The 11,814-nt window shown below is 42.1% G+C and overlaps 1 protein-coding gene across 1 annotated transcript in view; it reads left to right on the top strand.

The window, feature by feature from the left end:
• Positions 1-11,814, top strand: part of LOC137262284 (tetraspanin-8-like) — a 133,744-nt gene that overhangs the window by 84,630 nt on the left and 37,300 nt on the right. The gene's annotated exons all lie outside the window — the stretch shown is intronic.

Raw genomic sequence — 11,814 nt, 5'->3', positions numbered from 1 at the left:
CATCCGGAAATTACCGAGATCTTGCGAACGATCACTTGTGAAACAAGGTCGCTGATTGCACTACTAAGTCTGATTGCCTCCAATCACGAGTCTTGAATACTCGCATCATGAAAGGGTCATATTAGAACAGAGGTTACGTAGGAAGATATGACAAGTAACCACTGTGGGAAGAGAATGCTCTCCAGTCAGAGATCATTCAACGCAATGAAGAAGATCAAGACATACCTTCGGTTCACTATGGGTGATGGTTATGTCGTCACTTGCTCTTACCATGACCGTAGAGACATGCCACCAAACACAGAGGGTGTAATTAAGCTGCTCGGAAGACAAGGCGCATGGATTTAATTTAAAACTGTACATAAGAAATTTACTCCTCGGAATTTAGAATTTCTTTTCTTATTGATACATATAGTTGTCATGTGTTGAAATTATGTTTATATCTAAAGTAATCAGGAGCTGGCATTCTGGTATTCAATATGCATTCACTACATGCTACACTTCGTTTAATAATGGCCTCAGCTCATATAACTAGCGCTTGTCTACAGATTTTTCTATATGCATGTAAACTGTCATCCTCGATATCTTCAGGGTATACGTTCCAATGAATCTTCACTGTCCCCTGGATGCATCTGCGGCTTAAAATTTATTACCTCCCTTGGCTTGTTTCGCATCCTGACAATAACCAATCAGCTAAGCCGCAGTTTCAACCGATATTGCCAGTGTCAACAAAGATAACGGTTGCAGCTGCGAAGGTTTGTTCGCAGTGCGGCTCAGATTTTTGGAAATCATACAGACAAATATTTGAAACTCCTGCCTCTTTCAAGTAACCTCTGCATGGTTTGTGTTGCCAAGTTTACTGTTTAGATACTTTAGAAAGCGAAGGTGAGTTGTGACTGGTTCGCTTAACTAGACACCCGATTGGCTAAAAAGCCAGCCAAGTGAGGTAATAGATTTATCGACACGTAGATGAATCCAGGGTATAGTGGAAATATCGAGGATGGTAAACTGTATGCTAAGTTTGTTACATATATTTTGATAAAAGATGAATCAGCTGGTACATAATATTTCATGGCCAAATAGAATAATAACTTGCTGAAAGAGCTATTTTGTCATTGCTTAAATATGTTACTATGTCCAGTTGTGCCTACACTTCATTTCTGTCCTGGGTACGCCACTCATGACAAAAGACGATAATAACGGTGTTTGCTTGATAACAGTACTAGTAATTACACCGAAACATCGCACGTATTAATACAGCTTTTTAGGAAATGGGAGCGGATGGGGTGGGGGTGTTGGTAGAGGTGATGCACAGATTATTTTCACCAGATTTCAGGAGAGTTTCAATGGTTATTTAATAAACTTTTAGGGCAAAAGCTGTGATTCGTACCCTCGCAAACACCCCCGAAGGCAGTAGCGTCCCATGAAGATGGAAAATACCCCAGTGATCAATAACATGAGCATCTGTCTGCGCAATTGGGAACCGATGACATATGTCAACCAAGTCAGCTAGCCTGACCAACCGATCCCGTTAGTTCCTACAAAAGATGAACCAGCGTGGTTAGACTTGCTTGTCCATCTGTGCCAGAAGTAAGACCCGCTGACTCGTTGATCTGTCTTGGGATTGTCCCAACTCACTCGTTCATGTATTGTAGGACAGTCCCTACTCTCTAATTCTTTTGCGACAGGCCAGATTCACTCGTCCATACACGGTACGATAGGAAAAAGACTCTCTCGATATGTGCCATAGGTAAATAATGACCCTAGACATTTACATGTGTACTGCAATTTAATCTTCTAGTTATATACATCATTGCGGTAGACTGAAGGACTGAGACTGTTTGCTGACAAATACGTAAGACACAAATCAATATATGTATGCTCTATCAGGACTAGAGTGGTATGATATCAGTTGTAATACCAGCTCTTACAGGATTGTCACTACCCGTCCCAGTTGGTATGTATTGACACTAGGATCAGATGAGAGGGTGACTTTGTTCCTAGGTCTTTCTTTATGACTCTGTGGATATCGGAAGTACTTCCATAGACTATTACATGTACGCAGACATCACTTCAACACGACAGGCGCAGGCGCAGGCATAGCATCACGCAGACTGTAACTGTAGATTTAGTGGTCTTTACTCTAGTAGTTGAGAGTTATCTCCCTTGATTAGGGGCATCATGGTGGCTCTTGGTCTGTCAGAATCAAACAAGTAGTTATGGGTAAACGGGAGAGTTCTGTGGATATACAACTTCTTTAATGTTAATAAGAGCAACGTTTGGGTGTTGCTAATAACACCGTTATCAAGCAAGTGATCACTTGCTTGATAAGGATGTTAGTAGCTATCACCTTCTTCATAAAGGTGTAGTAGCTACGCCCAAACGTCGCTCATTAATAATAAAGTTGTGTATCCATAGAACCCTCCATGTTGTTCATCACACCAACCTCTAACTGTCATCCAAACAAGTTCGGTACTTATGGGTTTCATTAAACTGGAAACGTCGATGTTCAATACCCTTTTTGGGTTTTTCTTGAACACAAAGCTGATTACCCGGTTTAACTGCAATACTACGCCTGTCATTTCCCTTGCAGGACAAAAGTGAAAATCGATGCTAAACGAGTGGTAGTAGAATGATGTCCAGTTCCCATCGAGTGAGTGAGTGAGTGAGTTTAGTTTTACGCCGCACTCAGCAATATTCCGGCTATATGGCGGCGGTCTGTAAAAAATCGAGTCTGGACCAGACAGTTCAGTGATCAACAGCATGAGCATTGATGTGCGCAATTGAGAACCGATGACATGTGCCAACCAAGTCCGCAAGCTTAACCACCTGACGCCATTAGTCACTTCTTACGACAAGCATAGTTGCCTGTTTATGACAATCATGCGTTGCTGAAGGCCTATTCTCTGTCCCGGACCTTCCTCTGGAACGGAATAGTGTTGACGTGGTCATTTGCGGTCAATGCATATACCAGTAACATCTTTGACAGACTACTACTTCCTTTTGTGCCGCTGCTGTTCCTCTTCTTCCTCCTAGGGCGCTGGAGTGGCCTGATTGTTGAAGCGTTCGCTCGTCACGCTGAAGACCCGGGTTCGATTCACCACATGGGTACATGTGCAAATGCTAAAGTACAACCGATACAACCATCACTGCTACTGCTACCACAACAACTAATATCAATACTACCTAGTTTCTGTTTTGTTAGATACAGTAAGTATGCGTGTCCTCACTCAGTAGATGCTCATTATATCCACCCTTAGTTTGGCTGAGCCAGGCCTTGTTATTTCCAGGTCATGACGATATATTCTAAATACTAGTATTGCCCTGTGATGCTAACAAAACTATTGTATGCATTTTTGAGTGTGGTGGAATAAATATCAAGACTAATACAAAAACACTCCACGTTGTCACACAGCCAAGGGGCAAACTAAACACATACGCAGGGTCATATTTCTGTGTATATTTACATATGTCGTGTTAAACAAGAACACACAAGTACTTCTAATCTCAAGTGGGATCATTTACTTATCAGTCTCCGGGATACCCGATAACTGAGGTTTAACACGTTGTTGAGTGCATTTTCCACATTTCCCATAACCACTACCATCACACTAACATAGACTCGTATACAGTGGAGTGGCGCCTCACAGACGGTCAATAGATCGCTTCTGCGGTGAAGAGTTTTGCAAGTCACACGGAGGCCTGTTTTAATTTTCTTCAAGGTTATGGTGTAACCGGCCATGGTATTGACAAATTGGCCGGGTGGTCAAAGCGCCTGCACGTCGCGCCGAAGACCCGGGTTCGATTCCCCACATGGGTACAATGTGTGAAGTCCACTTCTGGTGTCGTCCGCCGTGATATTGCTGGAATATTGCTAAGAACGGCGTGTACCATACTAACTCACTCACTCACCATGAGGAAAGGAATGTATTCGCTGGTTCATATCTTCTTGTTTGTCTTCAGTTACGTTGTCCTTGGAACCTTTGTATCAAGGACGTATTTTCTGGTATCCACATTGGGGCAGGAGCGGTCCAGTTTGAGTGGTCAGCTTTGTCCAGATCGGCTGATTTGTGATTCGATTTGTCTAGGTTTGTCATCGTCATCACAGTGAGATTTACCAAGGTGTTACACTCGTTAAGGACTGCCTCACTTCCGGTCTGGCCTCTGACGTGAAGCGGACACGTCGTAATGTGATGTATTCAGACATCCAGACATACGTAATACCCTGAGATAATAATCCATGAATCCATTCATACAACAAAACAGACATCCAGGTGTACACGTTCAGGCATCCATCACGACATTAAAACACACACGCAGATATCTAATCACTCACTCAGAGTCCATCGGAGACATCAAGACGCCCATATTCACACACCCAAACACATACCCAGATATGCAGTCACACATTCAGACACCCAGACACACACCAAGACACCCACATTCAGACACCCAAACACATACCCAGATATGCAGTCATACATTCAGACACCCAGACACACATCAACACACCCACATTCAGACACCCAAGCACATACTCAGATACGTAGTCACACAATAAGACACCCAGACACACATCAAGACACCCACATTCAGACACCCAAATACATACTCAGATATGCAGTCACACAGTCAGACACACACCAAGACACCCACATTCAGACACCCAAACACATACCCAGATATGCAGTCACACATTCAGACATCCAGACACACATCAAGACACCCACATTCAGACACCCAAACACATACCCAGATATGCAGTCACACAGAGACCCAAACACACACGGGCATCCACATCAACACATCAGGAATATCCAGAGAGACGCTGTCACGTAGTGTGTGCACACAACAGGAGATCATACCAAATTGCTTTTACATGTACGAGATACGTATTTACACCAAAATATACAAGTGTAACAGCTAAAAAACCCATAACAAACCAAAAACAACGCCCAAAATAAATAAATAAATAAATAAATAAATAAATAAATAAATGTTCGTTATATCTGTCTGTTCGTTATGAGCGGGGATAGACTGGTTACTAAAACATTCGCTCGTCACACCGAAGACCCGGGTTCGATTCCGCACATGGGTGCAATGTGTGAAGCCCATTTCTAATATTGCTAGACTATTTCTAAAAGCGACGAAAAACCTAACTCACTCACTCACCTGGTATGAGGGAGCTCTTATAAACGTACTTCACTGTAAATGTACTCTGTACCAAATATGCGCCAGATATATTTTCTAAATGTGATTTATATTCCCTTAAACGATCATAAAAATATTCTCCCTGGGGATGAAATAAAAAGACCCAAACGACATACACCTCCAACTAGGTGACATACCTTTACAACAGACATGCTGGAACCTATCTGAAATTCAATAGTTTTGAATTTTCTAATGTCACTGCAGTCGAGGTTTACATGTAATTCGCCTCACCTGTCACCCTGTTATGCTATAAACAACCCAGTCGGTGACGGAGCGAAACCGTGTACTTTGCACGTGTGTTTAACCCTCGTATTCCGGCAACGGTTACCACTGCCCACGTCGCTCCTTTGTTGATATGTGGCCATGCGTGGCAGGCTCTCTGTTGTCTGAACTGACGTGTCAGAAATAAACATGCGTACACAGACCTATAAATTCTGTTCATTTGAAATGAACAATGGATATACGAGTGTATATTTCAAATGTACAGTTATTAGTGCGTTTGAATGATCCACCACATGGAGGTGTTTGTATTATATTTCATCAGTAATGAGGAAGATAGTGTTTCATTGGGCATTGCATGTGGCATACAGCGTGTAGGGTATCAGAGATTTGAGATCTTACACTGGTATATTTAATCGATGTTGAAATACAAATACACAATATCGGATATTTGGAGGTGATGTTGTGAATGAGTGAGTTCAGTTTTACGCCGCACTCAGCATTATCCAGCTATATGGCTGCGGTCTGTAAATAATCAAGTCTGGAACAGACAATCCAGTGATTAGCAGCAGGAGCATCGATCTGCGCAATTGGGAACCAATGTCGACCAAGTCAGCGAGCCTGACCACCCGATCCCGTTAGTCGCCGTTTCCGACAAGCATAGTCGCCTTTAGTGGCAAGCATGGGTTGCTGAAGGCCTGTTATAAGGTTGCTGGGGGCTCTGGTGGAAGGTGGTGGGTGGGGGATGTAGCCTAGTGGTTAAAGCGTTCGCTCGTCACATATAAGACTCGGGTTCGATTCCCCACATGAGTACAATTTGAAGCCCATTTCTGGTGTCCCTCGCCGTGATAATGCTGGAATATAACTATAAACGGCGTAAAACTTGACACACTCACTCACCCACTCAAACTGGAATCGCGCGTTTCAGTAATCAGCTAATCTGGACAGTGATCACCTCACCTCAACGCAACTCACTTCAGCTAATACGAGTTGAAACGACCCCAGTTTGTTACCTCGTCACGTATGTTCTATGTAAACGTCCATCAATGGGCAATGGGGTTTCATATATGACTGACTTAAGGTAATTTAATGCCATCCCCATCTTTAAAACATAAACATCAAATAAAAGGACACTCTACCTCAGCACTAACATTGGACACGTCACATAGTTACCTCCATACATGCTTCAAGACGATACCTTGACACACTAAATAACCTCAGTGTAAAATGAAACAGCTCGACACACTGCATCGACATAGCCTCACTGTGCAGGTTTATGTTTCAAATTTTTACTCACTCACTCACCTTTTCTTCGACGTGAAAACTCCTTGCAAAAAGGAGGGGGCACTCTTAATAACATACTGTTTCTAAAATTGTAAGAGACATAATGTTTTCGCAATACATATTGCATGATTATTGTGAACGCAATGAAAGAAAACTACAACTGTGAGTTAAATATGACAGTAGATGTTACGATAACCAGCAATTTGCAAGAAATGGGAAATGTCAAAATTGACGTTTTGGGATCAGTATCGTAATATCAGTATTTCCTCGAGCATTACTGCTTGTGAATCTGTTTGGCGATTTGAAGGAGTCGATTCCACTCTTCTTGCAGCGCCAGCCCAACTTATTGGCGGCCTAGCACAACACGTTCCAGCCGTGTTGCACGAGAAAGGTCATGCTCCTTGCTGTCTATCGAATTAAATGGATGTTGTGTTGGGCATTGACGCGCAGAGACTTTTTGTCCAGAAAAATAAAACGTCGACACTCACTCCTTGTAAGAGGGCCAACAAAGGTTGTCATTATGTTGGCCCCGTCATAATAATCAGTGACCCTTTCTTGAACTAAATGGCAAAGGGTCCGATCGGTCATAGATATGTCAGTCAACACCATAGCTCACTCACCGACAAATCTGCCATGATGTCTCAGGATGTCAAATTCTTGACGTTCATTTCGACGTCGACACAATAACGCATTTCATGCAAAAGCAAAGACAATAGGGATTCATTTGAAAACATGTCACGTTGAGATTAATTTTGAAGTCGTGTGCGTCATTGACGTGGACCATGGGGTTGAACAGCATACTGACACTTTCAGATCTGACCCATAACCTGTATTCCTGTAGCCTGATGACATTTTGCACCAAAATCAGATGTCTGAACTTGTGGGTCTATTGTCACATCAATCGACCCTTTGTCGTTGGCTCGGGAGGCTTTGCCTTTGAACAAGCATCTACATCTACGTCATATACTGGTCCGATTCTCCACATGGGTATACAATGTGTGAAGTCAATTCTTTGTGTCCCCAGCGGTGATATTGCTGGAATATTCTAAACGCGGCGTGAAACATACTCACTCACTCTGACAAACGCACCCAGACTTTTCTCACATGGCAGACGCCACAACACCTAACACTATCACCAACAATGAATGAAATCAGGAACTCACAGCTGTAAAGCATACACATATTTAACGATGTTCCTTGAAAGCCTCAACATCAGGAATGACATACCCATGGGTTACTCTTTACAGACACAAACGCTATTGAATTATCATGATAGGGACTCTGGGGTTGTCTAGTGGTTAAAGCGTCCGCTCATCATACTGGGTATCGCCAGTACAGTCTATGAAGCCCACTTTGGTGTCCCTCTCCACGATATTGCTTTATTATTGCTAAAGACAGTGTAAAAACTTATCTACGTACTTGAACAGTGTTTTTTTCAACATTTATCTTTGTTTCAATCCTTTGCATGCATGTTGTTCATGATCCGCAACTTTTTGTGAAGAGTATATAACGTAACCACGTCAAAGCGCCTTGAAAAGCCGGTTCCAAGCCTCCACAATGCGTGGGCACAACCTGGTAACAATGCCTTTCCCCACCTCCCCAACCCCCTCGAGTCTAAACACGCCAGGCCTACAGGTGACGAGGAGGCGAGCTGTATTTGTTTTTCGATCAAGTCCCAATGAGACGCTCTGCTGAGCCGATTGACAGACCGCTGTCTTGTACACGATGGGTGTACAACTGACTTATCGCGTGTTGTTTGAAGGTATTGACTTACTTATATCTACTGTGGGAGCACAGTCGACTGATGTGGTCAGTGTCACACGTGTTCCTGTGAGGTCAGTCGCTAGCAATGTCATGTTCGTTAAGGAAATTGTTAACCACTTTGCATGTACACTATGAAGAGCTCTGTAAAACTATTGGAAGGTAGTGTTGTGAGGAATTAAATCACAGTGACTTCATGTTTTTCGTGGCTGCGAGTTACGATCTTAGCGATAACCCGTTTTACCATACCACTCTACAGGCGATCACATATACTATACAGTGACAACACTTACTGAGGACTTCATAGGAACTTTGGACACGTGCTATCATACGCGGTTTCTGAAACAGTGATTCCGACACCGAATGTCAACACGAACTGGATACTTCGTGAAAACATTGGATGCACATTATTTCATCACAAAGGTTTGTGAAATAAAGTCCAACGCCATACATCCGATGGCACCATTTTACCAGAAAACAGGATCCCTATTTTGAATCCGACCAACCTTGGACCGTTCTGAAACATTGATTTCAACACCACACACCTTATAACTGGACATATAAAGCGGAGATTATTGTCCTTGCCTTGTAAGGTATACGTCCCATGGTTGTAAATCAGAGATAATGAAGTAAACCAGAGAACTAATCAATACAGAGTATCGTCCTAAGGGATTACCATCTAGCCATGGTACACTCAGATGCCTGGGGACAATGACTTACTAGCGGACAGCTTCTGGAGATAACGAACTGAGGGCATACGTTCACTCCAGCAGAGGAACATTGCTATCTGAACATAGAACATACATGGTGACTGACCAGAATCCAGGGGAACATGAAAATATGAATATACAGAGAATCTGATCAGAATCTAGCGGAAGTTTGGAGTCTGAAGATACAGAGTGTCTGATCAGAATCCAGAGGAGCATTGTAGTCTGAATATACACAGAGTTTGACCAGCCACCAGAGGAACACTGGAGTCTGCATCTACAGAAAGTCTGACCTGAATCAAGGTGAACATAGAAGTCTGAATATGGGTTCCATTGGTAGGGGTGACAGGCTCCCATTGAGGACTTCCGTCTCCACCAGACACATGTCCAAGAGGAAGAAGGTACCCACCCTCATCCGGAGTCATACCATTGCTGGAGGTCAGGTGAGGCTTAGATTGTAGAAAGGTTCCATGGCAAAGCCTTTAGTGGAACATCCACTCTTTCACATCATGCTCAACACCAATTTGCCCATACATTTAAGAAATGTGTATTTTCAATTCCAGTTGCATTTAAAATGATATACCTGTTCATCACCTATTCACTTGATCCTATTGGAATAGACTGCAAAGAGTCTCTGAAACAAGTTTCGTATACTATGAAGTAATAATTTGCTTACGGTAACTCAAAGAATCCCTCGAATTAAATTGTCACCTCCCATATATTAGACAGCTTGAAATAACGTTTCCAAATAGAATTACAGTTAACTGGGCATCTTCTCAAAGTAGACAGGAACCAAAACATCATTGGCAGAGAATAACACAGCACTATATAGTCTGGTTCATAATTATTGAGAATTTTTCTTCTTACTTTGAGCTATCCTATCACCTCAACTGATTCACTGATACTTAAAACTAAGTAATGGTATAAGGGAGGTAACTCATCTTTGCCTACTGAGTATAGTACAATTAGAGTTACCTCCCCTGAATTTGTAGCAGACGTCATTTTCCTCAGCACTGTCAACAATGTCTGCTGAAGATAAAAGAAGGTTGATTTTTGAGTTGTATAATCAAGGAATTGATGATGTAAATACATTGGCAGAGAGAACAGGAACTCCTCTTTCTACTGTGTATAGGATTAGGAAGAATTTTAAAGAGGGAAAGGATTTGGGGCACCAGAAAGGAGCAGGGAGACCCAGAAAATTGGACTTCTCAGATCGCGTCCGGCTGGGAATTTTAGCGTCTAAAAAGCAAAGGGCAAGCATCTCCAACATCAGGTATGAAATGATAGAAAGGGGATCAACAGTTGTATCAAAATCTACAGTTAGAAGAAATTTGATTGATCTTGGATGGGAGAAAAAGACTGGAATTCCTTCTCCTCTCATGAAACAAGAACATAAAGACAGGCGTGTTGAGTGGTGTTTGGCTCATGAAAACTTTGACAGGGAAAATGTGATTTTTACTGATGAAAGCTCAATATGGGTATATCCCAATAATGTGAAAATATGGACAAAGTCTGCGTCAGCACCGTTGTATCGACGACCTAAATACAGCCCAAAGTTTCATGTATGGGGAGGGATATCCTTATTAGGAACGACCCCGCAGTGTGTGTTTGAGGGAAATCTGACAAGTCAACGCTACACTAACATATTAGATAATTTTCTCCTTCCAAGTGCACATGTGTTTTATGGAAATGACTGGATTTTGCAGCAAGATAATGATCCTAAACACACCGCAAAACATGCCAAGCAGTGGTTTCAGGAGAAAAATGTGACTGTATTACCATTTCCTGCATATAGTCCTGACTTAAATCTCATTGAGAACATTTGGGGGGTGATGAAGGAATGTGTGAATCAAAAGGGGTTGACAAAAATTGAAGACATGAAGAGAGAAGTGGTCCGATACTGGGACAGCATAACTCACGAGACACTAACCTCTCTGATAGGAAGTATGCCTACCCGTCTTAGACTGTGCCGTGAAGCTCAAGGAGACTTGATAAAATATTAAATTGTTACCTACACAACATGAAAAGGTCAGTTCACTTTCACAATACATTCAGTTTTATCTGATTTGTTCTCGTTTAATAATATGAAATGCTTTAGCTATTCTCAATAATTTTGAACCATACTGTATATCGTTTATTATTCAGTTATTATAGCCAGTTATTATATATAATAGTTATTATGTTCAGCTTTATACTTTGTGAATACAATACGGGCATCGGTTTTGTCTCTGTAAGGTAATATATTCCACTTCTACATAACTTAGCCATGTTGATACCACGCTGTATTTGTGTGTGCTCATATCCTTGAGAAGGGAATGTGGATAGGCTGCAGAAGCTGAGGGGTAATGATACAGAATGAGGGTAACTGGTCTGTAGGTGTGTTCCTTTACACCTGGAAGGGGTCATGAGATTGTGTACAGACAGATGTCAGATATGTTGCATTTGACCACTTCCTAAATGACATCGTGTAATCATAGATGTCAGGCGTCTTGCAAGGATATAAAAGAATGCCTTTACTATATATGTTGATAGCATAACACACGCTATGTGTAATGTTGAGTAATATTGAGATTCTTTTATATAGAGGAATGCGTAGACAACATGTTGATAGAGGCCATGTGAATAGACCAGACAA

This window comes from Haliotis asinina, chromosome 14 (genome assembly GCF_037392515.1).
Source record: "Haliotis asinina isolate JCU_RB_2024 chromosome 14, JCU_Hal_asi_v2, whole genome shotgun sequence".
In the NCBI taxonomy this organism is placed as follows: domain Eukaryota; kingdom Metazoa; phylum Mollusca; class Gastropoda; order Lepetellida; family Haliotidae; genus Haliotis; species Haliotis asinina.
The sequence above is the reverse complement of the archived record's forward strand: the minus strand, read 5'-3'. Positions and strand labels throughout refer to the sequence as shown.